Source organism: Macaca fascicularis, chromosome 17, assembly GCF_037993035.2.
Source record: "Macaca fascicularis isolate 582-1 chromosome 17, T2T-MFA8v1.1".
NCBI classification, from domain to species: domain Eukaryota; kingdom Metazoa; phylum Chordata; class Mammalia; order Primates; family Cercopithecidae; genus Macaca; species Macaca fascicularis.
The window spans coordinates 97,500,586-97,527,571 of NC_088391.1; the positions used below are offsets into that span (position 1 = coordinate 97,500,586).

The 26,986-nt window shown below is 41.1% G+C and overlaps 1 long non-coding RNA gene across 11 annotated transcripts in view; it reads left to right on the forward strand.

Annotated features, from left to right (window-relative positions):
* The window catches only part of LOC102118671 (uncharacterized), a 135,803-nt gene that overhangs the window by 71,896 nt on the left and 36,921 nt on the right, over positions 1-26,986 (forward strand). For 4 of the 11 annotated variants that reach the window (XR_012426502.1, XR_012426496.1, XR_012426498.1 and 1 more), the window contains exons 6-10: positions 21,267-21,376; positions 23,728-23,891; positions 24,056-24,198; positions 24,563-24,671; positions 26,361-26,471. This is a non-coding gene — a long non-coding RNA (uncharacterized lncRNA). Of the gene's footprint in view, positions 1-21,266; positions 21,377-23,727; positions 23,892-24,055; positions 24,199-24,562; positions 24,672-26,360; positions 26,596-26,986 lie in introns of those variants that run through there. The other 7 variants (XR_012426499.1, XR_010582670.2, XR_010582666.2 and 4 more) reach the window with 3 other exon arrangements.

The following is a 26,986-nucleotide window of genomic DNA, read 5'->3' on the forward strand; positions in this document are numbered from 1 at the left end:
CACCGTCAGAGAAGCTCTGTCTCTGTCTTTCTCTCTCTCTGTAACACACACACACGTGCTCACACCGCTTCCCCCAGTCTGCTCACAGCCTTCGTCGCCCCCAGTTAAATTCCTGTGTGCCTCCCCCACAGCTGTTACACATATTTTCCACAGCCAGTTCCTCAGCCTCACCCTGACTTTCTCCCACCAGCAGATGACCCTACTCTTCGGGTTTCTGATAAAATTTCTCACTAAATCCTCTAGGGTCTCAGTTTTCTCAGGACCATTTATAGACCCCATGTTTCTAACATCTGTGAATTAGACACATTCCATTTGTTGTAGCTTCAGAACCCCTTTCTGTTCTCCCCTGCACACCAGTGTTTCCTGGTGCCTCCATGCATTTCCTCCTCCCCGGCCCCTGGAGAGAAATAGGCTTCCTCTTTCCTATCGGGTGAATCTTCCTACCTGGAGCTCCGTGAGCCTTCCACTCCCACCCTCTGCATTCTCATTGAGATGGCATCTCACTCACGGCCTGCTTCCGTGCCTTGTTCCTTCAGCCCCTCTCCCTCCACACCTTGTCTACAGACATGCCCAAGCCTTGCCAGACAGAATTGAGCCACATCACACACACACACACACACACACACACACACACAAAGCAATTGCATCTCTTTACTGGCCCAGAAACCAAAAGTGCACATATGTTAGACATAGTTTGTATTGATTATTCTGGAATGAGCTATGCATTCATAGAACATTGATTTTCTCAATAGAAATCATAAAGCACTAATAGTATTATTTTCCCTCACCTTTGGCTTTATTTTTACCCTGTGATGCTGTTATACTTCCATTCTAGCTTTTCCTTCAACTCCGTACACAAACTTATTGAAAAATATTTCCAAGCATATGCATTTTATCAACTCATATGTAGTTGGTAAATACATATTTGTGTATATATAAAAGGTATAATAAAACTAAAAATCTTAAGCAAATTGCAAAATATTTTGCTAATATCCATTTCCTTAGAATTTTCTTCTTAATATCTATTTTCTACTTTCACCATTTCAATAAAATATGTCTACCCAAAACTACCAAAGTCTAACTGTAAAACCTAATGGTATTTTGTGGGTTTCTCATTCACTGAAGTTCTCACCCTCACCTGTCTGCTGCTCAACTTTAAATTAAAACTTTATAATCTGTCTAGTACAATTTGCCACATTCTTGATCTAACCCAGGGATGGCCAAACTTTTTCTGCAAAGGGCCAGATAGTAAACATTTTCAGCTTTGAGGACCATATGGTTACTGTTACAACCACTCAACTCTTCCAGGTGGCAGGAAAGCAGCCATAAACAATATGCAAAAAAAAAAAAAAAAAAAAAAAAAAAAGGCTTGCTCCAATACAACTTTATTTACAAAAACAGACAGTGACTTGCAGGCTACAGATTGCAGACCCCTGGTCTGATTGAATTTTAGCTCCTCTTCTTCCACATCTACCATTTCCAACGGGCTGAAAAAATGGTGCCCTAGAGATATCCATGTTCTCATCTCTGAAATGTGTACATGTTAACTCATATGATTAAAGAAAACAGAAGTTCTTTGCAGGTGTGATTATGTTAAGGGTCTTGAGATGGGGAGATTATTCTGAATTATCCAGGTAGGTCCTAAATGCAGTCACTTTCATATCCTTTTAAGACAGAGGGAAAGGGGGTTGGGCGCGGTGGCTCAAGCCTGTAATCCCAGCACTTTGGGAGGCTGAGGCAGGCGGATCACAAGGTCAGGAGATCGAGACCATCCTGGCTAACACGGTGAAACCCCGTCTCTACTAAAAATACAAAAAATTAGCCGGGCCTGGTGGCGGGCGCCTGTAGTTCCAGCTACTCGGGAGGCTGAGGCAGGAGAATGGCGTGAACCCGGGAGGCGGAGCTTGCAGTGAGCCGAGATCGCACCACTGCTCTCCAGCCTGGGTGGCAGAGCGGGATCTGTCTCAAAAAAAAAAAAAAAAAAAAAAAGAGAGGGAAAGGGAGAGTTGTTGATGCCCACACAGGAGAGGAGAAGGCAATGGGGCCAAGGAGGAAGACGTTGGGATGACAAGTCTACAATGCAAGAAACGCCAGCATCACCAGGAATTGGAAGAGGTGAGCAAAGGAGTCTTTCGTAGGGCATCCAGATGAAGCCCAGCTCTGGTGTGGGCTTGATTTCAACTCCATAAGACTCATTTCAAATTTCTGGATTCCAGAACTGTAAGAGAGTAAATTGACATTGTTTTAAGTCATGAAATTTGTGGCTCTGGGAAACTTACCCCTTTGCTACTTATGACTATTGTCTCACTTTTTAAAAATTTTTTATAAAATTTATTTATTTCCTAGATGGACTTTATCTCTTATTGAAAAATGAACAAAATACATATAATCATGCATTTAAGACATGGAAAGACAAATCAACATCTTAAAGTATACCAAGACAAACTTCAGGAGACAAACATTAAATATATCCAAAAAGTAATCGGACCCGGACTTTGCTTACAAATTGTTTAAATGGCAATGGAATTCGTGTTTAAGAAATGTTTTCACTGATGGAAGAATAAATCTAACAAAACCATTATGTAAAAACATAGATTTACAAAGCCATTGTGTCTCTTAGTTTTAATTTTTATGTATATCCTACATGACGTTCATATTAAATGAAAATAAAGTTTTAAAAGTCTATCAGTGTATAAAAAAGAAATTCAGTTGCTCAAGTACTAGTTAGAACTTCATATTCATCTTTCTCCTTTGAGGTGCTGCTCGCAGGTTACACCCTCATGTACTTTTTCTTTGCATTGTCAACGACCAAACTCTTGGACATGCCCTCAAGTCACTGTGGACTTCAGCTTCTGAGTCATGTTTTTCCATCCTAAATCCAGTCATTGTCTTGTGATTTTAACACCAAAGAGGAAGTTCACCCAGTTAAGACCTTCTATCCAAGTTCCTTGATTAGAATCCAACAAACTTGGTCTTCGCTTGACTGTGTTTCAGAAATCCACTTCCGTGACTGCATTCTTGGCCTTGGTGCCACTCTTAAAATTATTACACATTTGGAATATTCAGCTGAAACACAAAAATCTCTGGTTTGCCCTGCCTGTTCTTCTACCTCCCACTGTCTTCCTCCCAGGACTCCAGAACTGTGGACTTCATTCATCAGTCCCTTGTCTCATTTCCTCCCTGTCCTCCCCTCCTGGCTTCAGTTCCTCCACAGATGAACCCCAGGGAGAAGCACTCCCACCTTTCTTCTGTGGGTCCTTCAATTCTCTTGCCCCCTTGTCCTTCCACAGCACTCGGGGTGAAAATTCCCAACCTTGAATCAGTTGTACCAGATTCTTCCTTCACAGAACCCAAAAGCCGTGGTCTCCAGCCTCAATCGGCTACTCAGCCACCCACCCATCGTTCGCTCTTAGGACTTTGTGTCCAGTCTTTTTGCCATCTTGGCTATTCTTCCCTGAATAGTAAGTTCTGTCTGAATTTTAACTCTTTCCTGGAGATCCTGCCACCACATCTACTGTTTGTGGTGAGCTGAAAAATAAGAGTTCCGTGCTTCCCCCACAGTGTCCTGCATCTAAATATTTTCTTCTTTAACGTAGGCATTGCGGGCTGTTGTTCCTGTTGGCTTGTTTGTTTTTTCCTAGCTACGACATACTGCAACCTTCATACATCCAGTTTACGGTCGCTAAACTTTTCTTCTTCTTTTGTGTGTGTTTCACTGTAAAGCCATATTTCTTTCATTTTCTTGTTTTAACTTTAATTTTGGATCCTAGCACAGGGCTTCACATTGAACCTTACTAACAGAGTAGATGGCGAAGCACAGACAGGCATCTATGGTTTTCAATCTGCCTTTTCACTTGCTCTCCTCCATGCACCTGTCAACCAAGTCCTCCTTTCTTGTGTGTAAACATGCCATGTGGTTTAGTTACGATCTGATTTCTTTCTTACTCTCTTCATTGTTCACTACAAAGATGTTCTCTAGCTCTCAGCCTGGCCAATTGAAATATCCAATGGCTCTGGCCTCCATGATTGTAGGACATGGCCCAAATCAGGTCAATCAACACCTTCCACAGGATTTTTGCTGGGACCATGAAGAGAAACACTCTTCCTTCTCTGGTACCATGGATGGTAAAGTAAATACAAGACTAAGATAGTCAGTGGCAGTCTGTCACTCTAAGCCTGTCAGAGAAAAAGCAAAGCTAAAAGATGGAGAGAAACGTAGAACCCCAATAATATAATTCAAACCCCATGAGCCAACCTTATGTATCTTCCAATTTACATAAGCCAATAAATTTCATTTCTTATTTAAGTTTTTGTATACTGAGTTTCTAAAATGTACAATTGAAAGAAATTTGACTAAACACCTTCTAAATTGCTTCTTTAAAATTCTATCATCCACCCAGTGTGGTGACTCTCGCCTGTAATCCTAGCACTTTGGGAGGCTGAGGAGGGAGAATCACTTGAGGTCAGGAGTTCAAGGCCAGCCTGGCCAACATGGTGAAACCCTGTCTCTGGTAAAGAACAAAAATTAGTTGGGCATGGTGGTATATGCCTGTAATTCCAGCTACTCAGGAGGCTGAGGCAGGAGAATCACTTGAACCTGGGAGGTGGAGGTTGCAGTGAGTGAAGGCTGAAACAAGAGAATCGCTTGAACCAGGGAGGTGGAGGTCGCAGTGAGTGGAGATTGCACCATTACACTCCAGCCTGAGAGACAGAGCGAGACTCTGTCTCAAAAAATAATAATAATACATATATATGTATATATATGAGTTAGAATAGTGTTTAGCACATGTATATACTTAGCACATATATATGTATATTATATCTATGAGTTAGAATAGTGATCAGCACATAGTTACTGATCAATTAAAAACTAATTACAGATGTTCCCCGACTTAACAATGGTTTGACTTATGAGTGGGAAAGCAATACACATTCAGTAGAAACCGTGCTTTGAGCTCCCATATGACCATTTCATCTTTCACTTTCAGCACAGTATTTAATAAATTACATGAGATATTCAACACTATCATAACATAGGCTTTGTATTAGAGAACTTTGCTGAACTGTAGGCTAATGTAAGTATTCTGAACACGTGTAAGGTAGGCTAGGCGAAATTGTGATGTTTGGAGCAATACCCTGTCTCAAAAAAAAATTATTTCATCCAATATATTTGTCAAAAGATCTTAACTTCTTTTCATTCGAAAAATAAAAATCAGCAACACACGAATGTGCCCATCAGACAGCGACAAAAAATGGCTTCAGCTTTTCAGTGCAAATATCACTTTAGATTGAGAGCAGTCAATTATTCCACATAGTTTAAGAATCGTCGTTCCATTAGCTGAGAACTTACCCCTCTTCTTTGTTTATAATGATACCATAGTAGATCTTTACAGAATTTTTGCAACAAAGTATTTATGTCATGTTTATCACATTCTGTTGATGGACTTTCCTCTAAGGAACATAAAGAAAATTATCTAACAAATCAACATTTTTTTTCTAACTCCTTATTTACAATTATTTTAATAATCTATTTTGAGATTTGATATATAGCTTACCTGTTTATAGTTTATGGAGTTCACATTATCCCTCTTCTTCCTCCAGTGGCCATAGTTTCTCAAAGATTACAAAAATAATTCAGAGATTTAATTTTTAACTAATTGATAAAAAATACATATATTCATTTGGAGTATCTGGATACTACATTACAATGCCTTCATCTACTTGAGGTTTCCTCTCACTAACATTTGTTCTACCTTTTACATTGTGAATCTAGTCTCACCCAGAGAGTCAAAACAGAATTTGAGACCCTCATCCTTCACAGTTCATACTACTGATATATACACCAAGTCTAAAATCTATGCATCTCTTATTTCTACTTTTTTCAAACATAATAAATAGAGTTTTAACATATACATAATCTCCAGTTGCCTTTCTAAAACTTTCCTTCATTTATTCGTGTTTCAGTTGGTTAATAATTTAATTTTGTATCTTAGTGTTTCCCAAAGTATGAGACTGTAATTCAGCAATTGACTACTAAAGTATCAGGGGATAAGATGTTTCCTGCATTAGATTTCTTTTTTTCATGCAACCATGTTATATTTTTGACTCAAGTTGAGTTAAAATGAAATGTTTTCAAAAACCTAGCACTGTGTGAATTTAATCTATGTTTCACTTATCACTTTACATTGTATTAGTTATCTCCACATTTTATAAACTATATGAAGTATAATATCTCTCACTATGACATTGAAAATCACCTTTTTATATGCTTAAAACACATGTATAACCCATTCATATTTGAAATATTTTTGTATTGTTATATGTATAATTTTCCAGCAAGTACAATAACTTGAAATAAAGCAGCAAACCGTAAGCACTAGTTACAGGATTAAAATAATGTAATCCTTATTGCAGTTGCGCACTTTTAATATCATGTGTGAGCTCAAAGACATTTAGTGATAAATCCCAAATGAAATTGCTGGGCAACTCTGAAGGTTCTGGTGGAAAATGCATTTAGTAAATGTTAAAAGTTAGAAAACCATCAAGAATTGAAATTTACCTTTGGTGCTGCTCCACAGGGTGCTGGCAGTCAGGTAAAAGGCAAAGCAGAGCATGTGGTCGTCACATTCAGAGGGGTGCGTATCACAGAGCCATTACTGGACACTGACTCTGGTTTGTTTTTTTTTTTCTCAATTAGATTTGCTTCAATAGAACAACAAATGTTTCTCAAATAAACTGAACGCTTTTATAAATCAAAACCTCATGTATAAGTAGTTCAAGAAGCTCAACTGTATTTCTTTTATTTTTTTTTATTTTTTTGTTTTTGAGACAGGGTCTTGCTCTGTTGCCCAGGCTGGAGTACAGTAGTGTGATCACAGTTCACTTCAGCCTTGACCTCTTGGACTCAGGTGATCCTCCCACCTCAGCCTCCTGAGTAGTTAGGACTACAGGTAGGTGCAGTACGCCTGGCTAATGTTTCGTATGTTTTGTAGAGATGGGGTTTCACCATGTTGCTCAGGCTGATCTTGAACTCCTGACTTCAAGTGATTCACCTGCCTCGGCCTTCCGAGGTGATTACAGACGTGAGTCTCTGCACTGGTCTCAACTTCCTTTATTTAATTGAATGTTTAGAGGGAGCAACTTAACTCCCAGCAAATTAAGATGTGCCAAATGCATATGTACACACATACACACATCATTTCACATACAGTAGTCTGTTATATATGTTTCTGGTCCAAACTTCTTTGTGGATCCCTTTTGGGTGGTCAAGAAGTATTTTAAACCCTCAATTAAATTAAACAGTGTCTTTGTTTTAAATTAGCTTCTTCTTGGTCAATTCAGTCTCTTTTGTCTGAATGCTCAGGTTTGTCTTTTTAATTGAAAAAAATTATTTTAGTGTATATACACAATTATTCTTCTCAAGATAGCATTTCAGTACAAAGAAAAACTATTTGTCCTGTGTTAATGACTGAGTCTCAAGTCTAGGCTTGATTTTGTGCTGTTTCCTACACCCTTGAGTCATCCATGCCGTGCCGGGACTATCCCTTGCCATGCCTGGTCTCTCATAAGCTGGTATCAGCTGATGGAGTCACTTCTGGTAAACTTGTTTCTCTCAACATTGGCCATGAGCAATGTTTTCAATCTCCCAAACCAACGAGTCTCACTTTGCTCTTGCTGGAGTATAACATCTACGGGGCCGGGCGCGGTGGCTCACACCTGTAATCCCAGCACTTTGGGAGGCTGAGGCGAGTGCATCACCTGAGGTCAGGAGTTTGAGACCAGCCTGATTGACACGGTGAAACCCTGTCTCCACTAAACGTACAAAATTAGCTGGGCGTGGTGGTGCATGCCTGTAATCCCAACTACTTGGGAGACTGAGGCAGGAGAATCATTGGAACCAGGGAGGCAGAGTTTGCAGCGAGCCAAGATCGTGCCATTGCACTTCAGCCTGGGCAACAAGAGCGAAACTATGTTTCAAAAACAACAAAACAAAACAACAACAACAACAGCTATGGGCCTCCGTGGAACTCCGTACCTGAACCCCGGCTTGGGTATTCTACCCTTTGGCTTCTAGGGGGCAATGTCACCCCTCATAAAGGAATCTTCTGGGTCACTTGTTACTTTTCCCATCCCCCATTAAGAATGCTCAGTAACTTCTAGATGGCAGTAGGTTCCCTCCTCATGTCCCTTGTGCTGGTGCAGGGAAGGGACATTGTGCAAGACACTTCCTTTCAGAGACCAAAACAGGAAGCGGGACAGGAGACCTCTGTGTTCAGCATTAGTCTCAGCATAGCTGGGATGTCTCTATCTTACTCCTTCAAGTTTCAGCTTTGTTTCACGCCCCTACTATTAATCGCCTTGCTTTCTTCTTTGATTTCCCTCACTGTTGCCTAACATGCTCTTTCCCTTTCCTGTCTGGTAGCAACAATCCTACATCATGTCCTCCTTCTCCTTGCCCTATATACTTTCTGGGTTTTAGATAGTAGCTCCTTTTTTCTTTGCAGGAGCACTAAAATTCAAGCTTAGTTTTGTTGTTGTTGTTATTGTTGTTGTTTTTGTTTTTGTTTGGTTTGGTTTGAGATGGAGACTTGCTCTGTCGCCCAGGCTGGAGTGCAGTAGTGCGATCTTGGCTCACTGCAACCTCCATCTCCCCAATTCAAGCATGCTCCTGCCTCAGCCTCCCTAGTAGTTGGGATTACAGGTGCCTGCCGCCACACCCAGCTAATTTTTTGTATTTTTAGTAGAGACGGGATTTCACTATGTTGGCCAAGCTGGTCTCGAACTCCTGACCTCAGACAATCCACGAACCTCAGCCTCCCAAAATGCTGGGATTACAGGCATGAGCCACCATGCCCAGCTAATTTATAAGAATTACAATACGGCCAGGCACGGTGGCTCACACCTGTTAGTTATCCCAGCACTTTGGGAGGCTAAGGCGGGCGGATCACCTGAGGTCTGGAGTTTGAAATCAGCCTGACACTTTCCGAGGCAAGGCCTTTCTGTTTTGGACATACAGCTGCCCTATGAATATGAAAGGTGAAATCACAGGCTGGGCCCTGGAAAAAGATCTCCTGGTGTCAAATTAGGTAAGAATTAGGTGTCAAATTACGTAAACATTATGGGAACTAAGACAAATCATTTAATGTCTCCGTGCTTCAGTTTTCTTAATTTTAGTCACGGATGTAATAACAGTTGTTGTGACAATTAAATGAGATAATGCATGTACAATGCTTAGAACAGGACCTGGCATGGGATTTGTGCCTTGTGCATTTTAGCTGTTGTTATGATAGAATCAAAGCATCTCAGGTGTGGAAAGATGGTAGGTACAACCTTGCAGTGTTTGAAACTGCCTTTAACATTCCTGTTAAATATTTATAAAACTTCTCCTTGAATGCCTCAAGCAAAAGGAGACTCGATATCTTCTAAGGTAATTCGTTTTATCATTGGAGGGCTCTGGATATTGTAATGTTCTCCTTTACCTTAAGTAAATATCTGTCTCCCTGAAATATCCATTCATTATTCCTAGAAAGGTTTCTTGGGGCCATTTAAAATAAATCTAATTTTACTTTTATTTGAGAGTCCTTTTAATATTTGAGGATAGTCAGGTTGCCTGTTTCTTTTTCATATTGCATTTCCTCATGAGCTAAACAGTCAGGTGTCTCTAATTGGTCCTCTTACAATATGGTTTAAGTCCCTTGACCGTCTGGGCATGGGAGGTCACGTAAACTATCATGATTCCAGCAAGATCCTGTTATCCTGACAACAAATGGGTGAGGAACAACTACATTTCTTAAAATCAGACTAGAAACATCCTTTGGCTCTTTGGAAATTACAGTCCACAGGCGAGAATGGTAATTCTCTTTTTATCCAACGTTATGTAGAAATCTGCTGCTCTACAGCTGAGAGAGTTTTCCGAATATTAACCGTTTAAGCACCAAAGGCTTTTTGGGTAGCTTTTCATTCATTTCACAAGTGTGAAACTTCCCCACTTCTACAGTCTTACGGTAGATTCTGTCAGTGCATACAAACTTATAGAATATATAGTAATGCCAAACTTGACAGTTTAAAAATCTGAAATTCAGAGGTAACGCTTGCCTACAAATCACTGCAGAGCTTGACAGTAGTGATCCATGTCAATTAGAATAACTCTGAAAATACACCACAAGTTTAGAGGCGGGGGAGACCACCTCCATCAGGTGCAGTCAGGAGTGGGGATCAGGTGCAGTCAGGAGTGGGGATCAGGTGCGGTCAGGAGTGGGGATCAGGTGTGGTCAGGTGTGGGGGTTGGGTGTGGTCAGGAATGAGGATCAGGTGTGGTCAGGAGTGAGGATCAGGTGTGGCCAGGAGTGGGGGTCGGGTACGGTCAGCAGTGGGGATCAGGTGTGGTCAGGAGTGAGTGGGAGGGCTTCATGGTCAAGCGGGAAGACAGAATGACCCTTCAGAATGGCTAGAGTTTTAAGAGGTGGAACTGTCACGTACAACATTACAGGAGGAGTTGCACTGAAATGCTGAGGGAGGCATGTACAAGAAGTGAGGGAGCACAAAGTGAAATCAGGAAGCGGTGGAACAGCAGGCTTCCATTCAGCAATAAAAATTAAAGTGCACCTGTGCAGTCCAGGTCTTGCAGTGATGAACCTGGGCAACTCATTTCAGGCCTGGGGGTGTTTATAGACTGTTGGGACAGAGAAATAGAAAGCAAATAACACAAATAAACGAAACAATTATAATTCTGATATTTCAGTAAAGAAAAATGCAAAATGTGGCGAGAAGATATTACAATAAGTCCCTGTGAGTTCAGAGATGGCTTTCTGGGGTTGACATTTAAACTGAGAAGTAGTAGGAGTAGAAGTTCCCTGGGTGATATGGAAGCTGGAAATAAAACTTGACAAACACCAGGAATCGCATGGATAAAGCCCCTGAGGCAGGATGGGGTGTATATCATTGGAGGAACTTGGAGTGGTTAGAGTTCAGAGAGTGCGGAGGAGAAAAGCAAGAGACGTGGGAGGGAGGTCTGACGTTTCATGTTAATCCTGACAGCTATGGAATTGCCAGGCTTTGAGCACACGCTGACAGGGGCAGATTTGCATTTTTAAATGAAAGGCAGTGAATTGAAGGGACATGATGGATTTGCCATCCGCGTCAATGAGCTTGCCTAGAGAATGAGTGTGGCACCAAGGAAAGATCACCTAACACTGAACCATTAAAAATGCCAGCATTCGAACATCAGAGAGTAGGAGAGAAGCTAATTAAGAAGATTCTCAGAGACTGGGGATCGTAAGGACCACACACTTCAATCGACAAGTCAAGAAGTAATTTTGACCTCTTGGTCCAACTCAAAGACAACTTTCCTAACAAAAACTTTCCAAATTTGTGGAGCAAAGAGTCACTTCTTCATCCCCCAAAATGGCCATAATACTTATTTTTCTTTTCCTTCCGGAGGTCCTTGTCACTCTCTACCCTGAAACATAGTTATTTATTTATTTACTTACTTATCTATTTATTTTTGAGACAGAGCCTCACTCTGTTGCCGGGGCTGGAGTGCAGTGGCACAATCTCAGCTCATCGCAACCTCCACCTCCCAAGTTCAAGCAATTCTCCTGCCTCAACCTTCTGAGTAGCTTGGATTACAAGTGCGTACTACCACACCTGGCTAATTTTTGTATTTTTAGTAGAGACAGGGGTTTTGCCTTGTTGGCCAGGCTGGTCTCGAACTCCTGACCTCAGACGATCCACCTGCCTCGGCCTCCCAAAGTGCTGGGATTACAGGCATGAGCCACCGTGCCTGACCAGAAATATAGTTTTTTTTTTACAAACACATCCTTTCTATAGACTAAAAGCTTTCAATGTCAGAATCTAATTTTTGTTCATCTTTGAATCACCCAAAGAACTGAACAGAGAGATTTGTACATGAGTACTCAGTTTTTTATTGAATATAAAAAAAAATAGTCTAATTTGTGGAAGAGGAACATGAATGGTAGGTATGGTTATGTACAGGAGGGATTGCTGAGGAGAGAAACAGCAGGCCTGGTATAAAAGTACTGCAGTAGATCCTTTAAGAAACAAAGATTAATGGCAGCAGGAATAAGAGGAATAAATAAATTTGAGGGAAAATGGAAGAGAAGTTGACAGAGTTCAGTGATCTCATCCTATTGTATGGTTTAAACACTTTTATACACTGATAACTCCCTTGTTTGTGTGTCTCATCCTTGCCTCTCCTTTGAGATCCAAACTCATATATTCCACTGTTGACTCATTATCTCATGATTCTCTCATCCTCAATTCCACTCTTTCCCTAGTCTTTCCCACATTCTCCAATGGCATCACCAATCAGGAATTGCTCAGGAATCCTGTTAGATTCATAACTTTCTCTTATCTTCCCTCACCTGGCTTCACACTGAGCCCATAACCAAGCCCAACTCTACATTCCAACCATATTCTAAATGTGTCTCTTCTTCCACCCCAGCCATGCTAGCCTTATCATCTTTCCCCTGCAGTAATACAAACGCCTCCTGACTGACTGGCTGTCTTTCCTTTGTCTTTCTGCAGTCCGTTCTCCAGACGGCAGCCAGTGATCCTTCACAAACCTGTCAGAATGTGCCATTCCACAGTTTGAAACCTTCCGGTGCCTGCCACTGCACATAGAATCAAACCCCAAATCCTTATTGGCCCCTGCCTGCCTCTCTGACTTCATTGGAATCCCTTTCCAACCTGCCTCCCTGCAGTCAGCTCTTCTCAGCTGGGGTTCTTTTAGAGAATGAAACCAGAATGCCATAAAGCATGCGTTGCACATAGTGGCTTCTCTCTTGTTCCTCTAGAATCATAATTTCATTCAATCCCAGACTTGAGAGAATTTGGGAAATAGTCTTGCAGGTCCTTTCCTACAGAGTCTCGTTCTCTTGGGAACCCTGGTGGAGAGATACTGCTGCACACGTGGACATAGATATTCTTTCTTGTCACTTGAACATGAATCCCGGCCCCTAGACCTTTGCACTTGTGCTTTTCTTCATAAGGGTTGCAATTTCCCCAGAACCTCACAGACCTGGCTCATTCCATCACTCAGGACTTGGCTCAAAAGTTTCATGAAAGTGTCTGTTCCCATAGAGGCTTTTCAAAACCCCCATTTCTAAGGTAGCTTCACCTCCCAAGCTGCCACTATCCCATAACCCTATTACTTTCTCCTTATCATCTCTTATAATCTATCTATCTATCTATCTAGATCATAAGAGATGATAAGGATATATATATATGTGTGTGTGTGTGTGTGTGTGTGTGTGTGTGTGTGTGTGTGTGTGTGTGTATTTGATGCCCTTATCTAGATTTTTAAAATTATAGGCACAAATTGGATGTATACATAGGTAGCTTTCTACATTTATCACTAACATGCTCCTGAGCATTCATTTGGCTTCTGTAGTAGACAACAGCAACAAAAAGTCTGATTGGAGATAATATAGTCAATCATAATTTCATTCCATCCATTGTGTTTTTGAGATGAATGCTCAGTCTTTCCTGCCATCTTCATTCTCTGTCCTGAGATGGCAACCGGGGCTCACCCCTTCATGGCATCAATGGAAAGGCCTCTCATTGATCTTTTGCCAAGCGGTTCTGTGCTACTTGGTTATTGAGCTTCACATGTACAGATTGGCTGCAGTTATCTGTTGTGCCTGCTATAACCTATGGTCATGACACCCACATTTTTAAAATTCTTTGAAAATAGTTTGCCTCTCAGTTTACTTATCTTCCCTGTTCTGCTGCTGCCCCTCCTTTCTTGGGAAGCCCAGCGTCTTAGTTCATTTTGTGTTGCTATAACAGAATACCTGAGATTTGGTAATTTATAAAGAAACGAGGTTTAGTTGGCATGTAATTTTGGTGGCTGAAAAACCCACGGCTGGGTAGCTGCATGTAGTGAGGCCCTCAAGTTGCCTCAATTCACAGTGGAAAATGGAAGGAGAGTGGGTGTGTGCAAAGAGATTGCATGGAGAGAGAGGAAGCCAGAGAGAAATCAAGGAAACCAGGCTCTTTCTAACAAGCCACTCCTGAGGGAACTAATCCATCCAAGAGAGAAGGAACTTACCCTCAGGAAGGTATTAATCTATTCATGAGGGATCCATGCCCATTCCCCAAACATTTCTCACTAGGCCCCACCCCTCAACAACACCACATAGATGAACAAATTTTAATGTAAGTTCTGGTGGGGATAAACCATATCCAAACAATAGCACCCAGGAATGATCTAATGCTACACTGATGATGAAAATTGTGTCTAGGATGTATGTAGCATCATCAACTATATTGGTCGTTATGGTCTGGGGGGCAGTGCACACTCCTCCTCCCTATTGTATTAGTCAGGATGGACTAGGTTACATTATGATAACAAGCAACTCCCAAAAATCAGTGGCTCAAAAAGCAATAGTTTATCTCATGCTTATGTTACGTCCTTCAACTTCATCTGGGGCTTTGCTCTACCTCACTCCAAGGTCCATCGGATGTGGCAGTTGTCATCTTGAACATGAAACATGCCATTTTCACTCACATTTTATTGGTCAAAGTAAATCACACAGCATGCCTAACTTTTAGATTAAGGCAATGTACTTCCACTGCAGGCCCAGCAACTATTTGGTAAAGAGTGCTAATTACTCATGATCCCTGCAGTCATCCTGCTTGACACCTTTTTTGGTCTTAAACTTGAGCGTGTGTGTGTGTATGTGTGTGTCAGAATCTCCAGGAGGGCTTTTCAAAACACAAATTGCTGAGCCTCACCCCGAATAGGTGTGAGGTGGGTCCAGGAATCTGCATCTCACAGGTGAAGGCAATGCTGTTGGTGGAGAGAGCTGCTACTCTACAGCTCAGAAGCTGTGGGTTTGTGAGGCTTCTCTAAGAAGCTTGCTGCCTCTGGAGACTCACTCTGGGAAATAAAGCATGCATCCCTGCACTCCCTTAAAGAAATCTGGCATTTCTTTTGGAGCTTATATTATTTCAGTGCTGTTCCACCACAAGCTCATGCTTGTGGGGAAAGTGCTGGTCACTTTTGAAGCTCAGGCAATATATATTACCCATGTCCAGTCTTCTTTTTCAATAAGTGTTTATTTAATAAATCAATGTTGACAGTTTCTATCATGCAAAGTACACAAGCAGTGGCTCCAGCCTCTTTGCTGGGAATCGTTGAAGAGGTTTAACTAGCTAGCAACTAACATAACGTTCAAGGCTTTGTATGGTCATCCTATGGGTCTAATGTGAAGGTTCTATGTAAATGAATGACTATGCAAAAAACCACTATATTTGAAAGGAAAAACACAATTGATTACTGCTAAGAACATACAATTAAGTTTAGTCAATAAAGTATTCCATAAGGAACTTGCTTCAATAAATATAAAAATGATGCTGTTTGAAGAGATTTTCATGAATTTTAAACATTAGCCCTGGCATTCATTTGTAATGTAGGGAAAATTTTTGCTAAGGTCAAAATTTGGCTCATTCCTGGTTCAAACTTTAAGAAATCCCATATTATTGGAGTCACATTAGTAAAGTTCAGCTCTATTTACAAATCGCATTGGATACATTTGAGTTTGAATGTATATGGACAATTTTCCTGAAAGCAGAGCTATTTCGTCAGAGTAAGTTCCCACCCAGCTGATTCATCATATCCTGAAATGCCAGGCTATTTCTGAAACATTTGGTTAAGCCAGCTGATATTTTTAAGTAGATGCTATCACCTCTCCTCTAAGGCTAAACAAACATATCTGTCTCCACCTAGGCTAGAAGTTTAGGGGATGATATGTGTGCACATTAGACTCATAGATTTTACCAAATGAAATATTCTACTCTACGATAGCATTTCTTTTTCAAAATATTAATCTAGTCTTCACCATTAAGACACAATGTTCTTTACTTTCATAACAGGTTTTGTTTCTCACTATAAAAAAAAGTACGTATTCATCATAGTAAGTTTAAGTAAGTGAAAGAAAAGTCACCTCTGTTTCCATGGTTCAGAGATATTGCTAATGTATTCGTTTATATTCTTCTAGTCCTTTATTTTTCTTGTGCTTATAAAAACATCTTTTACAAACCATAATGCAGGGCCAGGTGCGGTGGCTCGCGCCTGTAACCCCAGCACTTTGGGAGGCCAAGGCAGGCGGATCACCTGAGGTCAGGAGTTCAAGACCAGCCTGGCCAGTGTGGTGAAACCCTGTCTCTACTAAAAATACAAAAATTAGCTGGTCATGGTGGTGGGCGCCTGTTCTCCCAGCTACTCAGGAGGCTGAGACAGGAGAATTGCTTGAACCTGGGAGGCAGAGGCTGCGGTGGGCCAAAATCGTGTCACTGCACTCCAGCCTGGGCGACAGGTTGAGACTCTGTCTCGAAAGAAAGAGAGAGAGAGAGAGAGAGGGAGGGAGGGAGGGAGGAAGGAAGGAAGGAAGGAAGGGAGGGAGGGAGGGAGGGAGGGAGGGAGGGAGGGAGGAAAATGTACTTGCTAGTGGGTAACCTGCTTTTTAAAAACCAATATATCATAAACTTTCCTCCAATCCATTAAATATTATTCTACATAATATTAATGGCTGCATTAAATTATATTTTAATAAACATTTTACATTAACAAAGGAAAACAAAGTGCACTAGCACTTTCTTGTTTAAATCATTGATTGGGAAAGCACTTTCTAGGTAATTCATGATTTATAGCACAAGGCATGCAACAAATTTAGAGGTCATAATAATTCACCAAGTTATTTTATGATCGTGACTTCCTACAGAGAAAGGAGCTGTAATAATTGAACTTGAAATCAAGTTCCTAAGATTTGCAGAAGTTTAAAATAAGTCCATGTACCATATAACTTTCTTAATATTTGCATCTGTAGAATCAATGTAGTACCGAGAAATAAAAAGAGATCTCAACAGAGGACCTAGTTCACCCATTTCACCATAATCTTTTCACTTTAATTTGCATATCTTAATTTGAAACATCAGTATACAGAAATCTTCACAGATTTTTGTCTCTCATTTTTTTTTAACATCTATGAATAAAATTCTATAATTGCCTTTACTAGCACCTGCCTGTGTTTAATAACTTCTACTGTCCATGTGTCAGAGGCGTTTGACCCAGAGCAACTCCATCTTGAGTTGCTGGGTAATAGGGGCTGGGTAAAAGGAGGCTGAGACCTACAGGATTGCATTCCGAGGAGGTCAGGCATTGTAAGTCATAGAATGAGATAGGAGGTTGCTACCAGGTACTGGTCGTAAAGACCTTGCTGTTAAGACAGGTTGCAGTAAAGAAGCCAGCCAAAACCCACCACAACCTAGATGGTGAAGCGAGTGACCTACAGTCGTCCTCACAGCTTATTATATGCTAGTTATAAAGCATTAGCATGCTGAAAGACACTCCCACCTGCACCATGACAGTTTACAAATGCCACACCAATGTCAGGAAGTTATCCTATGTGGTCTAAAAAGAAGAGGAACCCTCAGTTCCTAGAATCGTCCACCCCTTTCCCAGAAAACTCATGAATAATCCACCCCTTGTGTAGTAAATAATCAAGAAGTAACAATAAGTATCATTGGTTGCCTAGCTGAAGCTGCTGCTCTGCCAATAGAGTGGCTGTTCTTTATTCCTTTACTTACCTAATAAACTTGCTTTCACTTTATGGACTCACCCCAAAATCTTTCTTGCAAGAGATTCAAGAACCATCTCTTGGGGTCTGAATCAGGACCCCTTTCTGGTAACACATGAATTCATTGTATCTCCCGTATAACTTAAATCTCTCCCACAGCGTTTTGGCTACCTCCCTGCTGCCTCCTCCTCTGTTCATTTTTCTGTAGAGGAAGAACATCTGGTCGCTAATTCTTTCTTTCAAAGATGCTTTCCAATGTGTTTATGAGTAACTTGCAGAGTAGAATAGACCTGCAGATGGGCTGCCAGGCATTCCAGCTGAGATGACCGTCAACATGTCAGACACATGATACCTTACGGGGTGGTGTCATTTCCATGTAATATTTATTTTCACTCACGGGGTGTATGGCACTCTAAACAAAGTGTTTACCGTGAAAGCCGTCTTGAGGTTCAGTGAAACCAGTGTCACTGAACGTGCTACTTAAGTCTCCATTGTAGAATATTTGACACCATTGAAAGTGATAAAATGGAAAAATATTTAGAAGTAGCTACTTCCCCTCTGTGTTTACTCAGCCAGTGAGAGCTAATGGTTGTGTTGACAACCCAGGGCTTCTACGTGGCTAATTCTGTGATCTTTTGAAATGTTAATTACAGTTTCCGTGATATCATTGTTTCTCCTTCCACAGTTTTAGGTGAAATGGGTTACCTTAACTTTATCTTTTTTTAATGACCTAACCTGACTGAAATGAATTGGTTTTTTACCTCTTAGCGGGGAATCTTCTGTCTGAGACACATGTGTGGGTTTCTCCCAATCCCTCACAATACCATTAGCTACCTTAATGGAGCAGATGCCGCTGAATTAATGGTTCCACTCTCGACGTCTCCCTGCACTTCTTCATTTCTATCATTCTGTTTTTAGATTTACAGTTACTTTTGTAAGTTTCCAAAATAATGATTTGTTACCTTAACTTGAAAATGCAGTGATTTTTTCCCGTCCTGTTGTTTTTTTCTCTCCCTGTCCATTTAAGCTGTTAATAAATAAATAAATAATAACTGTCACTGTCCGGGCGTGATGGCTTACGCCTGTAACCCCAGCACTTTGAGAGGCCAAGGCAGGTGGGTCACCTGAGGTCAGGAGTTCGAGACCAGCCTGGCCAACATGGTGAAATCACATCTCTACTAAAAATACACACACACACACACACACACACACACACACACACACAATAGCCAGGTGTGGTGGTGGGTGCCTATAATCCCAGCCACCCAGGAGGCTGAGGCAGGAGAATCTGTTTGAACACAGGAGGCGCAGGTTGCAGTGAGCCGAGCTTGCACCACTGCATTCCAGCCTGGGCAACAGAGCGAGACTCCATCTCAAAATAACAACAATAATAATTTCCACTATAGAGACTCTGTATGTGCCAGGCACAGTTCTATGTGTTGATACAGGTCAACTCAGTTAATTTATACCCCCTCTACAGAAAAAAAAAAAAAAAAAATCCTGTGAGGTGGATACTGTTTTTAATTCTTCCTTACCGAAGAGGATAGTCTTTAATTAGAATAATTAACTTGTCCGAAGTTACTCAACCAGGTGTGTTTATTAGCTTAAAATATGACCTTGTGTTAAAAAACATCTTCAAAGGAACTTAGAAGATCTGAGGCTTAGACAAAACGATTGGGAGAATGATTGAGATAGAGTAAGATAGAGCTGTCCTCCCTCTCTGCTAGAAAAAGATTTCCCTGGGCGGGGCGGACTGCCAGAGAGCAAAGGGCTGGAATAAGAGCAGACGTGTCAAAGAGGCTCAGGCAGGCGACTCCACAGGGTGCCGCCCAGCGAGTTCTGGGCAGGTGGCAAAGCCCAAGAAAGGCTCTTTTGGTGAAAACCCAAGGCAGATGTCAAAAAAGAAATGGCCTCAGTGATTCCAGGACTCTTAATGGCATAGAAGTCACAGGAGGATTCTCGGGGTCTTCAGAAGTAGAGCTACAAGACCTGAGAGGCCAACGGACAGAAACTAGCATCATTTCACGGCACACAGGTCTATCGCCAGCCTAAAATCACAGAGGCCCATAGACATCCCGGCAGACACCTGCAAAGCCAGGTGACCTGAGAGAGCCACAAACCCTCTCTGGGGTCCCCTTTCCACGCTAAGACACAATTCCCAAGAAAAGGTGAAAGAAACACAAAATTGACTGAGATTAAGGTTCTCCTGTCCTCATGGAGTAATGGCTTAAAATAAGAAAGTGGATGCATTGTTGAGAAATACAGACGGTTACATTTCTTGTCCACAGCCTGATGCTATGCATGTCAGGAGGTTGACATGAATGTATCTGATGCATTCATTTAAAGTTTTACCACTTCCATAGAATGATTGCTGTATTGCGGTAAGGAAACTTTGCTTTCTTCTCTTTTGAAATAAGGGATTTTATGATAGATTATTTGACTTTTAAAACTATCTGCTGTTTATGTAGTAGATTGCTATTCAGGAATGTCAATGGTGAGACCCATTCAGGGAACCTGAGTGACTCCTAAAGTTTGGAAAGCCATCCTTAAAGATCACATTACAGCACAAAGACTCAATATGCATGATTTAAATAAACTTAAAAGAAAAGAAATGTATGCTATCAGAAGTCAGAAGCGGCTGCCCTTAGGGGTGGGGGTGTTTACTGGAAGGGAGGATGGGGGAGTATCTGGAATAGTCATTATTATGAATTGAATTGTGTTCCACCTCCTTTCCCCTGCCAAAAATATGTTGAAGTCTGATCCCCAGAACCTGAAAATGTGATCTCATTTGGACATGGGATCTTGGCAGATATCATCAAGTTTAATTCGATATGATCAGTGGAGAGGATACCCAGAGACGCAGACACACAGAAAGAAGGCCAAGTGAAGCTGGAGGCCGAGATGCGGATATGCATCAATGAGACAAGGAACAGCGTGCACTGCCAGCCATCACCAGAGCTCGGAGAGAGGCACAGGACAGATTCTCCGCCATGTCCACCAGAAGGAACCAGTCCAGCCAACACCTTGACTTCAAACTTCTGGCCTCAGAACTGTGAGACAATAAATTCCTGTTTGTAGCCCCCCAGTTGGTGAGATTCTGTGTCAGCAGCCCTAGGAATCAAACGCACAAGTCTCCTGGGCTGAATGTTGGTTACACGAGAGCTTGTGAAAATTCAGTGAGCTGTGGACTTACCAACTGTGCGTGTTTCTCTTGTATACAACACTTGAACAAAGGGGTCAGAAAATATATATCACAAAGCAGATGCTTGGAGGAAGTGTTGGAAAAAGCTGTTTCTCGTGCTCAGCTGGCAGGATGAATTGCACTCTTCTGTGTCACTATCTTCCCGGGCTTTGGAAGGTACTTGGAGAGGAACCATGTGAAAATACGATGTTCAGAAACGGTCACAATAAAAGCCACACAGAGAAAGTGAGCGTAACTGAGAGGGCTCACGTCTCACGGAGAACGATGGCCCTCTCTTAGAGGACAAATAAAGGGAAACAATGGTTTGTAAATTTGAGGGAAACTTGATTTCTCTTTGCTTGTACTTATCTGTTCACCTGATCACCACTGCTGAATCGGCTGTAATCGGAGCGCGTTCTTTGCCAGGCCCTGCGGTTGGGGGGATTTGCTCACTTCTAGCAGCCCCCCGCTTTGTTTCCTAACAGATGCCCCCTGTTTGTCATGGACGCTTCCACAGATAAGAGAAAAGGAGAGTGGAAGGAAGCGCAAAGAAGTCTGAGCCGCAGGGAGTCTCTTCAGGCCCTGGAAACACTTGGTAACTTTTCTTACAACTGTCACTGGTGTTAACTTCTAACCCATTAAACTCGCTTACAGGATAGCTTTAGTCAATGAAGCAGGATATGGCCTTTTCTTGGCCTCTCCATTTCCAATTCCAGCAAAATGAATGAAACACAAAAAGTTCACAGGGGGATCGACTGGGGAGGCAGGGCTGGGAGTTGGTGTCGGAAAGAGCTTTTAACTGGCCTGACCATTACTGTCCTTTCCCATTTCAACTTTTATCTGCCCATTAACTCCTTAAGTTTGCTCATCCATCCATCAAAAATAAAAGAAAAAAAAAGTCCCAAATGATGTGTGAAAAGATCTTCAGGGTGTTGCTAGGTCTAGCGTGTCATCTCCTAAATTTGTCCAAACATGATTGGCTTCTCATCGGGACACAATGACTCTGTTTTATGAATGGTCATTTGTGATTTCTTAAAACTTTTCCCTTTAAGATGTCTTTGAAGTGTTTGAAATCATTTCTGTTTCTGACAAAATGAAGAGGTAACTTTCCCAAAATATTGCAGGGTCCATTTTTATAAATGAAGAGTGTTTATGATTAGTTTTCAGCAACTCTATAGTGATTACTTACACAATCTCACATGCTTTTCTTTGAAATATGTCAAGTTAATGATTCTGTTTATGGTGTAAGAACAAAATAATAAAATATTTAGTGCTTTGATTTATAAAATAAAAACAAGTTGTTTATAGGCATCCATATGTATTTGCTAAATTTACATGCGATAGGTCCTTGCTCAGATATTTGCTAACAAAATTCTGTTGAGGTCCAAAAAAAAAATTTTTTAATTCTTGACAGTAAAAGGGATCTAGCTGATAGGTTTTCTTAAATTTGGTGAATAGGATCAAAGTGAAGAAAATTGAGAATAGCTAAGAAATTCAAATAGAAGTAGCACTCAATCTGGATCAAAGGTATTCATTCACTGCATTAATTCATATAACATTCAATGAAGTTACTAATATAAGAGATGTAAAAGTTTAAGTCCCTGCACCAAAATCTCTACAGTCTTGGAAGGGATATGAATGTGAGATTAAAGTAACCTAAATACACTTCAAGACAGAATATGAAAATCTTGTAATCTGTACATAGTAATTGCTGAGATGATGAAGGTATACATAAACTATCCAAGAACTTGAGACAGATGCATTTCCTTCATGATAGTTGCACAGAGGTGACAACATCGATGTTTTACATCATCGGCCCTTCTCATTTATCCAGGCTCCGTGTTCCCACCCACAAAATAAGATTTAACTTCTAGATAATCTCTTTACAGTCATTATCTCCTTTTACTACTATTATCTCATAATTATTGTTTGGAGCATGAGAGCAATTTCTCATATAGAAAATAAAGAGGCCGGGCGCGGTGGCTCAAGCCTGTAATCCCAGCACTTTGGGAGGCCGAGACGGGCGGATCACGAGGTCAGGAGATCGAGACCATCCTGGTTAACATGGTGAAACCCCGTCTCTACTAAAAAATACAAAAAACTAGCCGGCCGAGGTGGCGGACGCCTGTAGTCCCAGCTACTTGGGAGGCGGAGGCAGGAGAATGGCGTGAACCCGGGAGGCGGAGCTTGCAGTGAGCTGAGATCCGGCCACTGCACTCCAGCCTGGGTGACAGCGCCAGACTCCGTCTCAAAAAAAAAATAAATAAATAAAAATAAAGAAAGAGGCCAGGCATGGTGGCTCAAGCCTGGAATCCCAACACTTTGGGAGGCTGAGGCAAGCAGATCACTTGAGGTCAGGAGTTCAAGACTAGCCTGGACAACATGATGAAACCCTATCTCTACTAAAAATACAAAAATTATCTGGGCATCATGGCAGCCGCCTGTAATCCCAACTACTCAGGAGGCTGAGGCAGGAGAATGGCACTCCAGCCTAGGTGACATAGTGAAAGAAAGAAAGAGAGAGAGAGAGAGGGAGGGAGGGAGGGAAGGAGGGAGGGAGGAAGGGAGGCAGGGAGGGAGGAGAAAGGAAAGGGAAAAGAAAAGAAAAGCTTGGTCACATGCCTTTAGTACAGTATCATTTTTTAGGATAAAGTTCATTTTTTACACTAAATCATCTGTTTACAATGTTAATAAACTGACATATTAGGGCAAGGGCTGCCTAGTGTATGACGAGCAGGATGTGGATAAGAATCAGAATCCAAATTCAATTTTAGACACAACCACTATTTAACTTAGCTCAGCAAACAGAATTCAGTATGTGCCAAGCACTGTGCTATGTTTTGGGATTTGAGGATCAGTATCCTCTGCATGTATTTATGTGCCTGCTATGGCCTATATTTGCTGCCTGTGTCTAGTTCACTTTCTTACCTACGCTCTCCCTTACAGCAGGAAAAATGACATCATTTGAATGAAAGAGTGAATATTAGAGGAAGGCATGGCTTTGGAAGAGTCCAGTCTGATAAAGAAGATGAGTGTGGACACAACTATGACAGAACCAAACTGAGCACACTCATAGACACAGAAACACGTGCACACACAGTCTAGAGATGGTGAGATAATTCTGGCTCCAAAAGAGGGCTGGATGTGGGAGGGGAAGGGGATTCGGTTTAAGTGTGAGGTGGGGGGAGGGTAGAACCCTTTTATGTAGAAAAGTATGCTTTCCCAGTGAACTAATTACTCCAGAAACCCTCAAAACTGTATTTCCCACCCTCAGCACAGCTCTGCAAGTGTTAATTGCCACCTTTCAAGTAAAGAAAGTAACGTCACACTCATGATGGAACAATGTCTGTCCAGGATACTCTTCCGGAGCTAACAGAGGGCACAAATACGAGCAGCTTGCATAGCTAAGGCCAGGAGGTAGGTCAGGTGCGTGGTGACACTCTAGAAAGGTGAAAGCACAGCAGACCTCCTTGCCTTAAAACTGTGTCTGCAGCAAAGCCTGAGCACAACCATAATGGAATGTGAAGATCCTGACATAAAACTTTGTGAACTCAATTGACTCCAAGTCCAGCATGCTGTCTACACAGCTTCCTTGTATTTAAATTGTTCTAAGACTTCTTTTCCCCCTAATCTGCTAATTCCTCAATTAGGAGAGCTGATAACATTGTCTACACTAAGGACAAGCAAGCACTTCCGTGTATGGGGAGTGGAGGCGGGGTAGGGAGGCAGGCTTGAACTCTATTTTGTGTCTTCTTTTTCATGTATGGTTTTCCCTACTCAGGATTCCAGCAGGCAGCCATTGCTTTGGGAGCTTTTGCCTGAGGAAGTTGTTCAGAGCTAGAAAACAGAAGCTGCTTCGCCTCCAAGCTCTGGTTTTCATTTGCAGAAGTGTACGTATTTGCAGAATGAGACTGCCCTGATCACACCTGGTGGGCTTTGGAGAGCAGGCCTAGAGCCCAGCTGAAGGAAAGAGCTGTTCCCAGAGTTAGGAGTAGGAGGTCTTTGGTCCTTGACCTGCAGGAACCTGCGCCCTGGCTATGCGGAGGCGGCTGAGCCTCTAGACCTGCAAGGACCACATGGGGCCTGGAAAGATCTCCACAAGCCCTGGGGACAGAGGATAACACAGTAATATCTAACATTGCATTCCCCAAAATGCTGGTGCCCTGGGGTGGGGGTCAAAGCCAGGGAAGCCAGTTTACAGAGAATGAAGTAACATTTCTTCCCCACTTCCTTCTGTTGGCTGAAAGTAATTCCTTCTACAATAATTACGTTATATTTACTGTTTTACATAAAACACAATGAGTTCAATTGATCAATTTTCAATTTACCAATTTATCAAAATAAACATGCTTGTAAATGGATTTTAATTAAAGCCTAGTTATTGGGGGAAGTGGAAAAAATACGTATAGCTTTCATCAAATGTCTGTTCCTTCATTATTTAATATATTTCATATTTAATAATGTTAATTTACATTTCATAACAGAGCAACAAGGGAAAGAAACCAATTTTTTTAGTGCAAAATGCTGTAATTTTAAGATTGTAGGAGTTCCTTTTGAAAGTTATTTTGTAGTCTATTTTATATTTTGAGTTTTTTATGACAAGAACATGATACACAGAAAGGTCTCTTTAAGTATTTTTGTTGTATGGCTGATTTGATTAATGAAGGGAACTTGCAGTTTATTGGAGTATACAATGGCACCAATTTGGGAAGGTGATTTGCAACATTAACAAGCAGCTTAAAATTATTCATAGCTTTTGATCCTGAAGTCCCATTTCTAGGTATTTATGCTAAGGAAATAATTACAGATATATGCAACAATGAACAGAATGCTCAGCTGAGTGGGGTTTAGAAAAAAATTTAAAAATTATAAAGAACTCTAATATCTCGAAATGAGACCCTGGCCAAATAAGAATGGCCCATTATATAATGAAGTGCATGCAGCCATTATAAATTACATTTGTATAAACTATGTGTTTGTTGTATATTCTTAAGATAAACTCAGGTATTCAAACAGATGAGATTCCCTTTCTCTACTCAATCTATCTGACTTGTGTGTGTTTACGGGATTTTAATTTTCTCCTTTTTTACCTGTATATTCTTAATTTTCCTCAATGGTAAATCATTACTCTTAAAATAAGAAAAAAATTATGAATAAAATACGTAAGACTGTAAATATAAAAAAGAAAAATGTGAATATAAGTTGTCACATTTCTTTTTGCTCAACAAAAAGAAAAAATATATTGAAAAGGATAGTGACTATCACGTATCAGTCGAAGTTATCTTCATCTTGCTTAAGATTTAGTAACAGACTTTAATCTCAATAATACTTTTTTAAATTTGTAAAGAGTATTTTTCAGAGCACCTGTAGATATACCAAAAAATTGAGAAGATAGTATAGAGAGTTCCCATTCAGCCTCTCACATTTTTCCCTATTACTAACACTTTACATTAACATGGTACATTTGTTACAATTAATGAACCAATATTGATATATTGTTTTAATCAAAACTCCATAGTCTCTTTAGATTTCCTTAGCTGTCACCTAATGTCCTTTCTCTGTTTTGGAATCTCATCCAGGATCCTACATTACATTTGGCCATCACGTCTCCCTGGACTCTTCTTGGCTGTGACAGTTTCTCAGACTTTCCTTGTTTTGATCCCCTTGACAGCTTGAGGAGGACTGGCTAAGTATTTTTTAGGATGTCTCTGTATTAACAATTGTCTAATGTTTTTCTCGCGATTGAACTGGAGTTTCAATAATATATTCAAAACAATCCTTCTCACATCCTGCCCTTCAAAAAAAAAAAAAAAATTCATACCCTCAGACGTAACAAAATCCCCCAGCCTCAACTCAGGATGATGTTATGTATCTTGTAATTCATTGACAAATTTGCAAAATGACACTGAATACTGCAGGCTGCAGGCCTTTCCATTAGTAACCTCACCCTAGGTACAAATAAACATCATTTAATGGAAGTTCCATCAATGGAGGAGGCTGATCTTTGGCCTCCTGGGTTACAGGACGCTCTTGTTAGTTCCCTCCAGCACCTCCTCCACATGTTGAATTTTAATGGGGCTGGGAAACCTGTGGGTTAGAAGTGTATTGGTGTTATTTCCTGTTTCCACTTCAGTTAGCCTCCCAACTTTCTGATTTGACATGAATTTCGGGAGGGAATGCAATGTACACAACGGGAAACAAACAC